The sequence below is a fragment of the Macrobrachium nipponense genome, chromosome 2 (assembly GCF_015104395.2).
Source record: "Macrobrachium nipponense isolate FS-2020 chromosome 2, ASM1510439v2, whole genome shotgun sequence".
NCBI classification, from domain to species: Eukaryota; Metazoa; Arthropoda; class Malacostraca; order Decapoda; family Palaemonidae; genus Macrobrachium; species Macrobrachium nipponense.
In genome coordinates, this window is record NC_087201.1 from 34,151,732 (window position 1) to 34,168,601 (window position 16,870).

The following is a 16,870-nucleotide window of genomic DNA, read 5'->3' on the forward strand; positions in this document are numbered from 1 at the left end:
GGGTTGGATCAGGGTTTTTTATACCTCGTAAGTATGAGGTACTTTGGGTCCGGGTTGAGATCAGGGTTTTTACCGTCCGTAGAGTATGAGGTAACTTTGAGGGTCAGGGTGAAGATAAGGGTTTTTACCTCCATTAGAGGGTTTTTATGAAGGTACTTTTGGGGTCAGGGTTGAGATCAGGTTTTTTACCTCCGTATAGAAGGGGTATTGAGGGTTTTTTACCTTTGGTTGGGTCAGGGTTGAAATCAGGGTTTTTACCTCCAGGTAGAGGGTATTGAAGGGTTTTTACCTGGGTTTGGGGTCAGGGGAGATCACCTGGTTTTTACCTCTGGGTTTTTAGTAGTATGAGGTACTTTGGGGTCAGGGTGGGAAAATCAAGGGTTTTTACTCCGGGCCTAGAGTATGAGGTTACTTCTGGGTCCAGGGTTGGAATCAGGGTTGGGTTTTTTAATCCCGTAGGACTATGGAATGGTACTTTGGGGTCAAGGGTTGAAATCAGGGTTTTTTACCTCCGTAGGACTATTGAAGGGTTTTTACCGTTGGGGTCAGGGTTTGGGGAAGAAATCAGGGTTTTTTACCTCCGGTTTTTTAGGAGGGTTAGGAGGGTTTTTACCTCGGGGTCAAGGGTTGGAGAATCAGGGTTTTTACCTCCAAGTATAGGACTATTGACGGGTTTTACCTCCTTGGGGGCAGGGTTTGGGGAGAAATCAGGGTTTTACACCGTAGGGATTCCTTGATGGTACTTTGGGGGTCAGGGTTGAGGGATCCAGGGTTTTACCTCCGGGTGAGGACTATGAGGACTTGGGGTCCAGGGTGGAAATCAGGGTTTTTGGGTTTTTACCTCCGAGACTATGAGGTACTTTGGGGGTCAGGGTTGAAATCAGGGTTTTTACCTCCGTAGGACTTTATGGGAAGGTACTTGGGGGTTTCAGGGTTGAAATTCAGGGTTTTAGCCATCCGTAGGGAAGTTGAGGTACTTTGGAGGGAGGGGGCAGGGTTGAGGATCAGGTTTTTACCTCCGTAGGACTAATTTTTAGAGGTATCTTTGGGGGTCAGGGTTGGAAGGATCCAGGTTTTTTACCCTCCGTAGGGACCTACGAGGGTTTTTTTACCTTTGGGAGGGGTCAGGGTTGAGATCCAGGGTTTGTTCTTTTACGGGCCTCGTAGACTATAGGTACTTTGGGGTCAGGGTGAGATCAGGGTGGTACCCTCCCGTTTAGACTATGACTGGTACTGGGAGTCAGGGTTTTGGGGAGAGATCCAGGGTTTTTTACCTCCGTAGACTATGAGGTACTTTGGGGTCAGGTTGGGATCAGGTTATTTTTACCTCCGTAGATAGACTATGAGGTAATTGGGGTCAGGTGAGACTCAGGGTTTTTACCTCCTTGGAGTAGAGGTACTTTGGGTTCAGGGTTGGATCAGGGTGTTTACCTCCTTGGAGTAGAGGACTTTGGGGTCAGGGTTGAGGGATCAGGTTTTTTTTTACCTCCGTTAGAGTACAGGGTTTTACCTTTGGGGTCCAGGGTTGAAATCAGGGACGTTTTTCCTCAGTATGAGGTATTAAATGGGATCCGGGGTACTTTTAGGGTGTCAGGGGAGATCAAGGTTTTTACCTCCTGTAGAGTATGATGGTACTTTGGGGTCAGGGTGAAATCAGGTTTTTACCTCCGAGAGTATGCAGGGTAATTTGGGGGCGGGGTCAGGGTTGAGATCAGGGTTTTTTTTAACTCCGTAGGACCTATGAGGTACTTTGGGGTCAGGGTTGAGATCAGGGTTTTTACCTCCGTAGACTATGAGGTACTTTGGGGTCAGGGTTGAGATCAGGGTTTTTACCTCCGTAGAGTATGAGGTACTTTGGGGTCAGGGTTGAGATCAGGGTTTTTACCTCCGTAGAGTATGAGGTACTTTGGGGTCAGGGTTGAGATCAGGGTTTACCTCCGTAGACTATGAGGACTGGGAGTCAGGGTGAGATCAGGGTTTTTACCTCGTAGACTATGAGGTACTTTGGGGTCAGGTGATCAGGGTTTTTCCTCCGTAGGCTATGAGGTAATTGGGGGTCAGGGTTGATCAGGGTTTTACCTCGTTAGAGTATGAGGTACTTGGGGGTCAGGGTGAGATCAGGGGTTTTTACCTCCGTAGGACTATGATTGGTACTTTTGGGGTCAGGTGTTGAGATCAGGGTTTTTACCTCCGTAGACTATGAGGTACTTTGGGGTCAGGGTTGAGATCAGGGTTTTTACCTCCGTAGAGTATGAGGTACTTTGGGGTCAGGGTTGAGATCAGGGTTTTTACCTCCGTAGACTATGAGGTACTTTGGGGTCAGGGTTGAGATCAGGGTTTTTACCTCCGTAGACTATGAGGTACTTTGGGGTCAGGGTTGAGATCAGGGTTTTTACCTCCGTAGACTATGAGGTACTTTGGGGTCAGGGTTGAGATCAGGGTTTTTACCTCCGTAGACTATGAGGGTGGTACTTTGGGGTCAGGGTTGAGATCAGGGTTTTTACCTCCTTGGGATGAGGTACTTTGGGGGCAGGGTTGAGATCAAGGGTATGGAGGTTTTTTTTTTTTTGACGGTTTTTTTTTTTTAGGGGTCAGGGTTGAGATCAAGGGTTTTTACCTACCTTGGAGTATGAGGTACTTTGGGGGTCAGGGTTGAGATCAGGGTTTTTTACTCCTTGGAGTGAGGTACTTTGGGGTCAGGGTTGAGATCAGGGTTTTTAACCTCTTGGAGTTTAGAGGGGTACAGGGGTTCAGAGATCAGGGTTTTTACCTCCGTTAGACTATGAGGTTACTTTGGGGTCAGGGTTTAGATCCAGGGTTTTTTACCGGGCCGTAGGGACTTGATGGTTTACCCTTTGGGGTCAGGGTGAGGATCAGGGTTGGGTTTTTACCTCGTTAGGGACCTATGAGGTTACTTTGGGTCCAGGGGTTTTGAGATAGGGTTTTTACCTCCTTGTAGGACTATTGAGGTTACATTGGGGTTGCAAGGGTTTGAGGATCAGGGTTTTTACCTCCGGTAGGGAGTTATGGGAAGGACTGGTTTGGGGGTCAGGGTTGAGGATCAGGGGTTTTTACCTCGGGTAGACTTTTTTATGAGGCACTTTGGGGGTTCAGGGTGAGATCAGGGTTTTTTACCTTCCGTAGACTATGAGGTACTTTGGGGTCGGGTTGAGATCCAGGGTTTCCTCGTAGGGCGGTATTTTTGGGGAGGAATTTGGGCGTCAGGGGTTGGAGAAATCAGTTTTACCTCCCTTAGGAGTATGAGGTAAACTTTGGGGTCAGGGTGGGTTGAGATCATGGTTTTTACCTCCTGGAGTATGAGGTACTTTGGGGTCAGGTGGAGATCAGGGGTTTTTACTTCCGTAGACGATGAGGTCTTTGGGGTCAGTGGTTGAGATCAGGGTTTTTACCTCCGTGAGTATGATGTACTTTGGGTCAGGTTGGATATCAGGGTTTTTAACCTCCGTAGACTATGAGGTACTTTGGGGTCAGGGTTTGAGATCAGGGTTTTTTACATCCGTAGACTATGATGGTACTTTTCGGGTCAGGGTTGTGAGATCAGGGTTTTTACTCGTAGACTATGATGTACTTGGGGTCAGGGTTGAGATCAGGGTTTTTACCTCCGTAGACTATGAGGTACTTTGGGGTCAGGGTTGAGATCAGGGTTTTTACATCCGTAAGACTATGAGGTACTTTGGGTCAGGGTTGAGATCAGGCTTTTTACCTCACGTAGACTATGAGTACATGGGGTCATAAGGGTTGAGAGATCAGGGTTTTTACCTCCGTGGAGATGAGTAGGTACTTTGGGGTCAGGGTTGAGATCAGGGTTTTTACCTGCTGTAGAGTTGAGGACTTTGGGGTCAGGGTTGAGATCAGGTTTTTTTACCTACCGTAGAATATGAGGTACCATTGGGTCAAGGGTTGAGGGATCCAAGGTTTTTCCTCCTTGGAGTATGAGGTACTTTGGGGTCCAGGGTTGGAAAATCAGGTTTTACCTCCGTAGAGTATGAGGTACTTTGGGGTCAGGGTTGAGATCAGGGTTTTTACCCTCCTTGGATAATTGAGGTACTTCAGGGTTGGGGAAATCAGGGTTTTTTTTAAAAAAACCTACTCCGTAGACTACTGAGGTACTTTGGGGTCAGGGTTGAGATCAGGGTTTTTACCTCCTGGCGGGTATTGAGTAGACTATGAGGTACTTTGGGTCAGGGGTTAGATCATTTGGGGTTTTTACCTCCGGTAACTATGAGACTATGAGTACTTTGGGGTCAGGGTTTGAGATCAGTTTTTACCTCCGAGACTATGAGGGTACTTTTGGGGTCGGGTTGAGATCCAGGGTTTTTACCTCCGTTAGACTATGAGGGTACTTTGGGGTCAGGGTTGAGATCAGGGTTTTTACCTCCGTAGACTATTGGAGGTTTTTACATTGGGGGGTCAGGGTTGAGATCAGTTTTTACCTCCGTGGAGTATGAGGTACTTTGTTCAGGTTGAGATCAGGGTTGTTTACCTCTGTAGAGTATAGGTAATTGTCCAGGGTTGAGATCAGGGTTTTTACCTCCGTAGACTATGAGGTACTTCAGGGTCAGGGTTGAAATCAGGGTTTTTACCTCCGAAGGTTTTTGCCTCCTTAGAGTATGAGGTACTTTGGGGTCAGGGTTGAAATCAAGGTTTTTTGAACCTCCGTAGAGTATGAGGGTACTTTGGGGTCAGGGTTGAGATCAGGTTTTTAACCTCCGTAGAACTATGAGGTACTTTGGGGTCAGGGTTTGAGGATCAGGGTTTTTATTTTTTAAACCATTCGTAGAGTATTAGAGGTTCTTTGGGGTCCAAGGTTGAGATCAGGGTTTTTTACCTCCCGTAGAGTATTGAGGTACTTTGGGGTCAGGGTTGAGATCAGGGTTTTTACCTCCGTAGAGTTTGAGTACTTTGGGGTCAGGGTTGAAATCAGGGTTTTCATCCCTGTAGAGTTTTGAGCAGCACGACACAACCGTGGGAAACCTGTGAAATTTCACACCTATTTGTTATATTCACAACTTTATGGACAATTTTCCCACCTAAAGGTGTGAAAAGTAATTAACACCTCTTTAAAATGTGTGAAAACTAATTAACACCTCATTAAAAGGTGTGAAATTTCACACCTATTTGCTAATCCCCAGGTAGAAAAATTGACTACCTAAATTAGCACCTAGGTGTTGAGGGACAATGGGGTTTTTCCCCCTACTCATTTGAATTTGTAGATCGTAACGATCTTATTGTGTGAGTAATCATCTGTTACTATTCTTGCCTTAATTGACTGGTCTCGTGACATATTTCCATCCTTTATGATTACTGAATCACCAGGTATATGACGACATCTGTATATTGATTTTTCTGTCATTGATGATGACCCCCTTATGAGTATGCTTTGAGACGAGCACTAAGTGAGTTACAAGTTACTAAAAGGAATCTTGACTTTATTACTTGAATTTACTTCATCATTGTTCAAGCTATGCTTGAGTATTGATATTTAGTTTATTTTTTCTATTGATGCTTTGTGATATGTGCTTATTGCCTTTGCATGATTGCAGTCATGATGCGGACTGCGCTGTTTGTCAGATGATGCCATGATAATGTTCGAATTGCATTTTGATGTGATTTTCCTGCCATTTTCATGACCGGCATTGCTCTGTAGTATGTTGTGCTGAGTAGACATTGATTGAATTTTGCTGAACATATTATTGCAATCATTGCCTCGAGAGTTACAATTTGTACATTGCTTTTGATTCTCGTTGATCACTCCATGTTGCACCTGTTTGCTGTCGAAAGCTAGACCCGTGCTCTAGCACTGCACACGAGTCTAGGCTTCGACGACTCGTTTGACCATATTCTTCTGCGCCGCCCGCTTGCCTCGTTGCCTGCTTCCGTTCTCCCACCCTCCAACCCCCACCCCCCGCCTTTTTTTGGAAGGTGGAGAATGTCGCGAAAAATTAGTGCACGAATTTTCCGAGACATATCTTCCGCCCCTCCATATTTTACCCTTTGTAAGGTAAAGATTATTTGTCAAGCATATGGCAGATGGGCGGCTGTAGTGAAATGGTTCCCCTTTTATATGTAAACATTTATTTGGTCATCGCCTATCCTCATTGCTTAATGGCAATATTCATGTTGTTTTATAAATTATATGAAAAACGAAGGAATGTCGCCTTCTCAAAGAGAATTAATTAGATAAAAATATCTAACCCGATCTGCTCGGGTATAAAACCCCCTTGCACGCCATTCTCGGCCTCTGTGTTCATTAACGTAGTACAGATAACAACACGTCTGGATCTTGAATGTGGCGTGCGGGTGTGAGGCAATGAGGCTGATGGCGATTGACCAGAATTGTACACAATAAGTAATCGTTCCTTTTAGTAGCCATTGTTGGGCTAAGTGAATTTAATTATTATTGAATGTGTTCAACATCTTCCAAGTAATGCATTGATATTTGTCTCGTTTAAGTGTGAATTGATTTTTTTTCATTCCTAAGAGTTTTTGAGTGGTCATGTGGCCAAATAGAATTTTTCCAAGTGTGGCGTGCTGAGCCACCTAAGTTCCATGTAATTGCTTTGTATTGTTAAATTTACATGAGTTTATTTTTGTAATAAAAATTGTAAAAATAACGTATTTACCTATCAGTTGTCCTTGCGCACGGGCTGGAACCTGTCCATCATTAAGTTGGAAAAACATAAGGTGAGATCGTCGGATGCTCGGTTCCCGCACTGTGACGTCACAGGTGCGCGTTGTCTGGGCAGTGCACTTAATGATTATGTTTTGACAGTAATTTGTTGCTATGCTGGTGTTCACAATTTCCATACAGGAAAATACACACACTCTCTCTCTCTCTCTCTCTCTCTCTCTCTCTCTCTCTCTCTCTCTCTCTCTCTCTCTCACTTAAAACACAGTTATATCAAGATATCTAAGACCTTACCATACAGAATACAAATAACGAAAGTAACGAGGGTGAATGAATATGAAAAAAAAAACTTGCCAGACTTTTATTGAATTATCGTATTGTTCATTTATTTACCAAAATTTACTGAAGAATTTTTTTCATTTTGTTTACACCTTTTTTAAGAAATACTGACTTCCTTTCAGTATTTAATATCTTCACCCTAAAATGTATTCTGCACCTAATAAAGAACTTCATTACTTCCTCTGGAGCATCAATGTTTAATTCCCTGAAAATATTAACTAATTTCGTAACCCCATCAACGCCTGGTTTCAACTGTCCCCCGCATCTCCTTTCAATTACTGACGAATTGAGGACTGGGCCTAAACAACACTTTCCCCCTCACTTTGGAGATCCAGTCGTTGTTTAGGCCTTCAGTTTCTGGGAATCCTAAGGAAGGATATTTATTTTTGTACTTATGAGCTATATAACCTCCCAGATAATTCAAGGCTTCAATTTCTATACCATTTTCAGACTACTCCAAGATCTACAAAATCCTCTTCCTCCAGCTCATTAGGTAGACCTACCTGAGGAATTCTCATCAAGAGATACATAATTCAGTCTACGTCAACATGACTGGAGTCACTTTCTTCAGGGGTTTTGGAAACCCAAAACTTACCTGGTTCCATAACACTAGTATTACTCATACATGGCATTATCAACATTGGGAGTGACATTATGACCGTGATTGCTTAAAATGTTGTTCTTACCTAACAAGAAATTCCTCAGTCTACACTCGAAGTCAGTCTATACTCACGATATCCCTTAGTGGGGTTCTTAAGAAATAAAAGATCTAGGCCTAATTCTTGTCTGCACAGGAAGACGTACTCAGAAGTACGTCACTACGCATAGGTCTAATCACCAGTTGGAACAACTTTACATTCATAAAATGAAAGTATAAAAGAAAACAAATTGGATAGCCTTAATCCGATAATTTCTTCATTCATTAGATATGCTAGGCCTATTCTAATTTTGTACTTCATTTCAAGAATTTAGTCCAGGCTACTTATCAACCGAAGATATGTCACTAATTATTGCACTAATGAGATTGTAAACAAATTGTTAAACCATACCTGACTTGGCGTCCTTAACAGGTAAATTTAATGAGGGAACTGCGGTTTTCTTTAATCTGTGATAATTTCTCTGGTAAAGTTGTAGTAGCAGTTCATGTTGAAGATTTCTTTCGTAATCTGTCCGGAAATGGACAGAACAAAACCTGGCACCCTTAACATTAATGTTATCACTTCTTTTACATGCATTAATCCATACTTTGGACACCTTGGGGTCTTTAGGGAACCTGTGAAAACAAATCCCTTTCTGTCTGGAACTATTAGTGCACCCAAATATGGAATGCACACCCATAATCGTGAACTGCAACAATACAACTGACGGAGTGACAAGTGCATCGCCCAGTCGATGTGCTCCAGTGACGTCACTGAGAGAGGGAAATTAGCGATCGGATCCCTCGGTGAGCACACCTTATGTTATTCCATCTTGGTGCCATCAGCCCATAACATCGTGCACGAACTAGTGAAAGTCGCCATAACATTCTCAACACGTGATATGCGCAATACAGTCACCAAGAGCAATTTCATATACGTATATATAGAGATAAATTAATTATCATAACTAAAACAATAGTACTTATACTTCGTTACTAAAACGACTACTGACCTTTACGTCAAAAGACTTCGTCTTTGTGTAAAACCATCTTTCGGTGGTAACTGCAGCACAGATACTACATGCTAGAGTATAGTAAAACCAGATAAAATAATTTTAGGAGTGTCATTCTCGAGTAGCTGTGGTTCTTTCACCCTTATTATGACATGCAATAGAGACCTATACATATTTTTACAAAATACATAGGCATGCGAATATATTTGGCTTTCACATGAATAGAAACAGTAACATAGTTCCTGTCTGTCGATAACCTGACAGACGGCAATTCACAATGAAAAATTAATCAATAATTTCTTATGAGACAGATACTAATAACTCTATTGTAAGAGATAGACAGCACGAAAACAGGTGAATACACAAAAACATTAGAAAAAATTGTTGTGCGAGAATTTCTCACAATAAGCATCCCAAATAAATGAACGTCAAAATATTAGTACTATACATCAGCAAACTCACACACACACACACACACACACACACACACACACACACACACACATATATATATATATATATATATATATATATATATATATATATATATATATATATATATATATATATCAAATCAGGCGTTGACTGAAGGAAACAGGCCAATCTACATAGTTTTTATTCAACGTTTCGTAATAACATTTATTACATCTTCTGGGAATCTGTCAATTAATTAAAATAATAATATTATAAAACAATCTTAATTAAAATTTACTAAAAAATTAAAAAAATTGTAAAATGACTAAAATTTACTAAAATATACAATTACAGAAAATTATTATTTAAAAGCTGGAACCGCCAACCAACCTTAAGTTAAGAGAGAGAAAGACTGAATGATAGGAGACAACAAAAAAGGAGACACGTTAACTAAGGTACAGTTGGATGGAGGAGGTTTGGGTATTCAACTGGGGAACCAGCTGCTTAATGAGTAATGACTCTAAAATGGGTAATTTTTGGGGGGGGGTTTGGGGGGTTTGGTGTTTGCCCTATAATGCAAAAATCGTCTCTTTCGATATGTGTTTTTTTAATTTTTTAGTAAATTTAAGATTGTTTTATAATATTATTATTTTAATTAATTGACAGATTCCCAGAAGATGTAATAAATGTTATTACGAAACGTTGGAATAAAAAACTATGTAGATTGGCCTGTTTCCTTCAGTCAACGCCTGATTTGATGTATTCCTTGGTCGTCACCTGCCTGCCCCTTGGTGTATATATATATACATAGATATATATATATATATATATATATATATATATATATATATATATATATATATATAATATACATATATATATATATATATATATATATATATATATATATATATATATATATATATATATGTAATGGTTACATTTAAAAGATATATATTCCATATATAAATATGCCCATGACCCAAGGGGTCACTGTTGAGATAGCAAGGAGTGTGATAAAGGTTGATAAACAGGATGCAAGCTAGGCTTTGGCATATTGAATCAGCGACGTCCTGGTTTGCATTTGCCTGTGATAATCAAATCCATTGTTGTGTCAAAAAGGTCACAGTGCTTTCGCCTGAGAACCTACTGACCTATAACCCACAGATGTCTATGTGACTTCCTCTCACAAGTTCATCTGTCTGTATGTTAGTATGCTGAGCTAAGCTTTGCTCTCCTATAATTTGTAAATGCATTTGTAACTCAGAACTCTACTTCCCCTCCTAGAATCAGGTTCTCTTAACCACCTTCTTGTTTCTTACTCAAGAGATGTAGTTTCGCAAATATACCGTTACTGTTATCATCATGAGTTTGAAACATCTTCGCCTTCATACCCAAAGAAGATACTGACTTAGAAATTATCGTCGCAATCTCCGACGAGGATGGGAAGTATACAACACAATACTTGCATATAACATCGCAGGTCTAAATAACCTCACAGTGCGCCTCGTTATAGAAGGCCTAGCACAACATTGGTGGCAGCCCAGACTCGGACTATTCCACATCATCCGAAGACTAACAAAATGTAACATATCAGAAGTCAACGAAGGCGAGAGAATCTTCAAGCAACTTCGAATCTCTTATGGCATCGTAAGAAACGTCTCTCATTAATAATCATTCGAGAGGGTGTATCATCGTTTACTGAGCGTCTCCAGCACTTCAAGAAACAAACCGGACGTGTCTGCAGCATCGGATCACCATGGATAAAGCAACGGGAAACAAACCATTCAACAAACAAACACCGCACGAGTAGTACGTGAACCGAGAATTCGGGTCACCGCGGAACAGCGACATCGGAGCCAAGGCCGTGACATCACCTAAACAGCAAGATCTTCCTCTTATATACCGAAGCTAAGTACAATTCTTTATTCATTCTGGTGTGTGACTTTGAGTGTTCTCCAGACACAAGATCGATCGTCCATTATTCCTGGGGGTGAGTTATACGTTATTCTTAATCTTCCTTTCTTGCAGGAATCTATCTTCAACTTCAGATTCTCACCCAGCAGTCCTTTTTATCTTTGTTGTTAATTTTTTTTTTCTTCCAGAAGTTCTCCGGAAATATCTTTATCACATTATCTGTTTTTAATCTTATCATTTTGGGGGACTCTGTTATTATCTGTAGCACATTTTTTCTTATCTTATATTGCATATGCGTTTATGCAGTGGACGAGTGTATTCATATAGATATTTCGATAGGATCGCTAGGAATCGTAGTGATAAGAAAAAAACAAAAGTCACGATGGCCAACTCTGCACCCAGTAACCCCGCACCCAGTAACTCTGTAGTAACCTTGGTCAGTGCTAGGTCTGCAATTGCTCCCTTTCAAGGCCAGGTCAATGGGTTCTTGCCTCAAGGCGTTGAATCTTGGATCTCGTCAGTGGATGCTCATTTAAAAGCAAAATGCATCACTGACCCATCCTTACAATTACAGGAAGCTAAAAGTTTCATTGACTTTGCTAAAGGAGATGCAGGTTCGTACCTGAGAGGAGTCTCTTTTCAAGAGGCGGATACATGGGATGAATTTAAAATTAGATTACGGGCCATATATGGCAGTGAAGAAGCCTTGAATGTGGTTTTAGCTTTGAGGAACATCATTAATCTGGCCTCTATGACTCAACTTAACGTTGTAGAGAGGGCGGCACTAATTGCTGACTGGCTGAATGAATATCAGGATAGTTTGCTAACTTCCACTTGGGTTACGGGAAGGAACATGGCTGTGAAAGATTTTATCAGGCTCACATATTTAACCTGCTTGACAGTTATGTTGCCGGAAACCTTGGTACACTGTTTTGACAAGAAGCTATCGCCCGACAGTACGGAGTTAGACATATATAAACAAATTAAGAAACATATGTCTAAGTGGACAGATCTGGACCCCTTGCTTACTCAAGTTTTTGCAAAGAATGAAAGCAAACCACAGCAAGTAAATATAGTCAATAATAACGCAGCAGGGGTAACTTGTTTTAATTGTAAGCACGCAGGGCATATGATTGGAGACTGCCAAACGCGTTATTGTTCAATTCATAACAGCTCCAGTCATTCTTACAATCGTTGCTTCTCAGGTAAAACCACTCAAAATGTTGCCAATGATAATAAGAAGAAGAATCCTCATTACTATAAAAAGAAACAGGTAAACAGTAACTCTGCTCAAAATCAGAAACAAACAAATCGTGCCTCAAGAAATTCTGTTCCCGGGCCGTCGAACCAAAACTCACAGAGTCAGTCAAATTTTTCGAGTGTGCAAAGCAAACCAAATACCACGTAATTAACTCCAGCAGGGGAGAGAGTGATGTTGGGTCATTCGTATCAACATCTTTTGAATCAAATAACAAATTTAATCATCTACAAGATCTATGCGAGACCCAGAATTTTCCTATGAACCACACAACTGAATCCAAAAAACCAGTGCAGGTTCCCATAGACTTTCACCGTATACATGCTATTATCAGTAAAGATGAATTACGTCCTACATTGCATGCCGTAAATTTAGAGCACCGACCCTTCACACTGTTTTTTTATTCCGGTAGTCCACGTAATATCATGAATTTGCGGACTCATCACATGTTGTTTTCGAACTTCCCTATTGAGAAGTCCGGAGTACGACTTTCGGGTATTGGTAATAATGAATTAAGTGTAGTAGGTGTAACTCAAATTCAGTACAAGGTGGCTAAGCGCACGCTTACCGATACCTTTATAGTTGTACAAAACATTGATATGTATCCAGCTGTAATTATAGGATACCCGTCTATGGGCATTCAAAACATTACCTTAGCCCCTGCCAAACATGGCGTGTATATCAAAGGAAAATTTTATAAATCTTCTAACACCTTAAAATCAGTTTTGGACAAAAAAGAGACAAGCAATCAAACAGTAACGTACATTGAGGAACCAATCACTTGTCTCACGAATCATGACATTATTCAAGCGACCCAACAGAATTCTCGCACACCCGTAATAGCAGATTGCACGCAAACTCTCGAGCCGAACGTACCTTCGAATATATTAGTGCGTGTAAAGAAGACTTTGCCGGGATCTGAAATGTTAATCCTTTCCGACACTCTGAAAATTAACGGACTGTCCGTAACACAAGCACTATACACTGTTGATTCACAGCAACAAGTTAACAATGAAGTCTGTAACCATTTGCATACCAATCTAGTGATCCACAAAAATCAACACATCGTGGATGTGGAAGTTTATAAGTATCGCATTCTTACTGTTCCTGAAATTAATCATGCTCAATCAGTTGTGGATGAATCCTTCTTACAATCTATCAAAAGTAAAATCAATAAAGACATTCAAGAAGAGGAGATTCAGCAGAAATTTTTTTATTTTTTAACTAAATATCATGATGTTTTCTCCACTACCGAGGGATCTTTGGGAAAAACGGATGTCATTGAACACCAAATACGGCTAAAAGACAAGCATAAAGTCATTTACATACCTTCATACCGTCTCCCTATGAAATTCCAGAATGAGATCAATGATGAAGTAGGTAATTTCCCCTTAATCGTCGTACCGAAAAAAGATCGAACTTGGCGTATTTGCGTAGATTTCCTTTGCTTAAATGAGGAAACGATTCCCGATCGATTCCCAAAGCCATGTACTGACGATATTTTATCCTTGTTAGGACAGAACAAATATTTCACCAGTTTGGACTTACTTAAAGGCTTTCACCAGATACCTTTAGAAAAAGAGTATCCCATACACTGCCTTCAGCACAGCCAGAGGACATTATGAATTTTTACGTATGCCTTTTGGTTTACATTGCGCCCCAATTACATTCACCAGAATGATTAATATAGTGTTCGGTGACTTGTTAGGGGATACTCTACATGCCTATATGGACGACCTTGTAATCTTTTCTAATACCTTAGAAGAATATTTACGTAAACTAGAGCTAGTGCTACAGAGACTAAGGCAACATGATTTAAGAGTAAAGATAACTAAGTGTGAGTTTTTCAAAACAGAACTAGTCTATTTAGGTTTTACAGTGTCTAGTCAAGGTCTTAAGGTAGTCCATGATAAGGTGTCGACTATCCGTAACTTTCCGATACCTACTAACGTCAAGGGGATACAGCAATTTTTAGGCTGTAGCGGGTATTACCTGCGTTTTATACACAATTACTCAAATATAGCCGCTCCTCTAACCGATCTTACAAAGAAGGGCGTAGATTTTATTTGGTCTGAAAAGCATCAACAGGCGTTCGATACCTTGAAAGAGAAATTATGCAGTTCACCTATCTTAAAATTCCCTGACTTCAGTAAGGAATTCTTTATCGCAACTGATGCCTCAGACCAAGGGGTAGGAGGGGTACTGCTTTAGCAATATGACAAACAGTTCTTCACTATAGCTTTTTTTTCACGTAAACTGAGACCTTCTGAAAGTAAATATGCAGTAATAGACAAGGAAGGGCTAGCTATTGTTAACTCACTAGTACATTTTAAGTTCATAATATACGGCTATCCTGTCAAGGTTCTTACTGATCATAAGCCCCTCACCGACTTCTTCAAAGGCTTTAGTCACAGTCCCAAAAGAACTCAGTGGCATATGATCATTCAAGACTTTGGCGCAAGGATAGGATATCTACGTGGGAAAGCAAATATCATTGCTGACGCATTATGATGCAACCCCGCGCCACCTTGTATGGAGCCATTAGCTGAACTAGTAGATATATCAACATCCGTGCCTATTGTTAAAACTGTATCTGAACAGGAAGACCCGGGTTGGAGTGCTGAACTAGTACAGACTGAACAAAGAAAAGATCAGCAGTTAAAGAAAATAATAGATGCTTTGAACGGCAATCCTAAAGAAAAGGAATATGTGAAGTATATGCAGCAGAATTATATAATTAAGGATAACATTCTGTGTAGGTCTGTGACAAGGAAAACCCGCAGCACCCGCCATGTGACTAACGACCAGGTAGCGGTTCCAATCTCACTTATACCAACCGTCTTAAACTGGTTGCATTCCAATCGATTACATGGTCATCCAGGGTTCTCTATCATGTCACAGAAAGCCAAATCACTATTTTATTGGCCTACGATGCTTACGGATATGAAAAAACACATAGCTAATTGTCACACTTGTCATGAAAACAAAGGGCACACTACTGTCAGCTTGGGGGCCTATCCCGTGCCCAACCAACCCTTTGAAAGAGTACACTTAGATTTATTATGAGTCTGACCGAGGAAATAAGCACCTCTTAGTGTTAATAGATGCCTCGATAGCACTAAAAACTAAAACCGCAATTGAATGCGCTAGGAAATTTTATGAGTGCTACATTTGTAAACATGGAATTCCACACATGATAATCTCTGACTCGGGTAGAGAATTCAGTAATCATTTCCTTAACTCATGTGAATTCCTTTGCATTAAGAAAATCAATACCATGATTTATCACCCAGAGTCTAATGGATTAGTTGAGAGGGTAAATAGGAAGGTGTTAAATATTCTACAAGTTACACTTGGGGGAATGGATCCCAACTGGGATATTGCCATACCAGCAGTTCTAAGTACTCTTAACCATTCATATCATGTATCTATCAAAATGTCGCCGCACGAGGCATTGTACGGTACCCCAGCTAGGACACCTTTCCATGTATTTACGCCTACAACCCATTTATCAAATCCCCTATGGGATGTTATGGAAGCAAGTGTAAGCCGATATAATATACTTCATAAGAATTTAGAAGAATCACAAATCATAATGAAAAGAAATCATGATAAAATCGCTAAGCCAACTAAATCATATACAGTAGGCGATCAAATATATATACAAGTATATGTTCGCAAGGGTTTGAACTACAAGCTAACACCTAAGTTTGAAGGCCTGTTTAGCATTTTAGAAATATTAACGGCCAACGGACTAAAAGTTCAAAACATATCCCAACCTACTGACGTGAGAACAATACTGTTGGCTCATGTTCGCAGTTAAGGGAAAGAGGGTAGCAGGAAAGAAAAGAAAAAAAATATAAGAATTTATGTATGGTTATATATATATGAAACATACCTAATAAAAAGTATATATGAAACTTGCATGATAAAAGTATGCATATATAACATTTGTATGAAAATATTTTATCTGCTTTGTATAGAAGTAATTTATTCAAACACGAGTAACTACATATATCTCATTAATTGCAGGTTTCCAACATGAAGCTTATATTGTTCGGATTGGTACTGTCTGTTCAGACATTCTTGTCGTGTGGGAAGAGTGCTAAAACAAAAAATATACATTTTACACATGGCTCTATCATCGAAAGAACAGAGGACATTTTCATTACATTAAGCAATATAGTTCTAGAAGTTGATTTGCGAGCGATTTTCCTGCCAGAAGATGATGTCATTAACCTAAAAAGTGACTTATCGCGGTTTGCCGAATCATTGAATCGATTACACCATCGTCATTTTCCTTTTAATCCAGAGATTTCACTAGCACAAACTTTAAGTGTCGCAGAGATGTAGTCATTCGACTTGCAAAACAAATCTGCTAAAGCAGAATGCTTGGCTCGTGATCTGCGTATGTGGACCGTGAGACACAGTAGCCTAGAAAGACGTAACCCGTTTATATTTGTGGCGCTCAACGTCTTAGGGTCTGTTGCAAGTTTAGGTTTGGGAATTTCATATCATCTTAAGATTAATGATCAGAATATGAGAATTGAATTTTTGCAACATGAAAATGAATTAGTTTTTTCCGAACTTCGTAAGCAATTATCATCAATCAATCAACTTATGACATTGGTGAACGAACATTC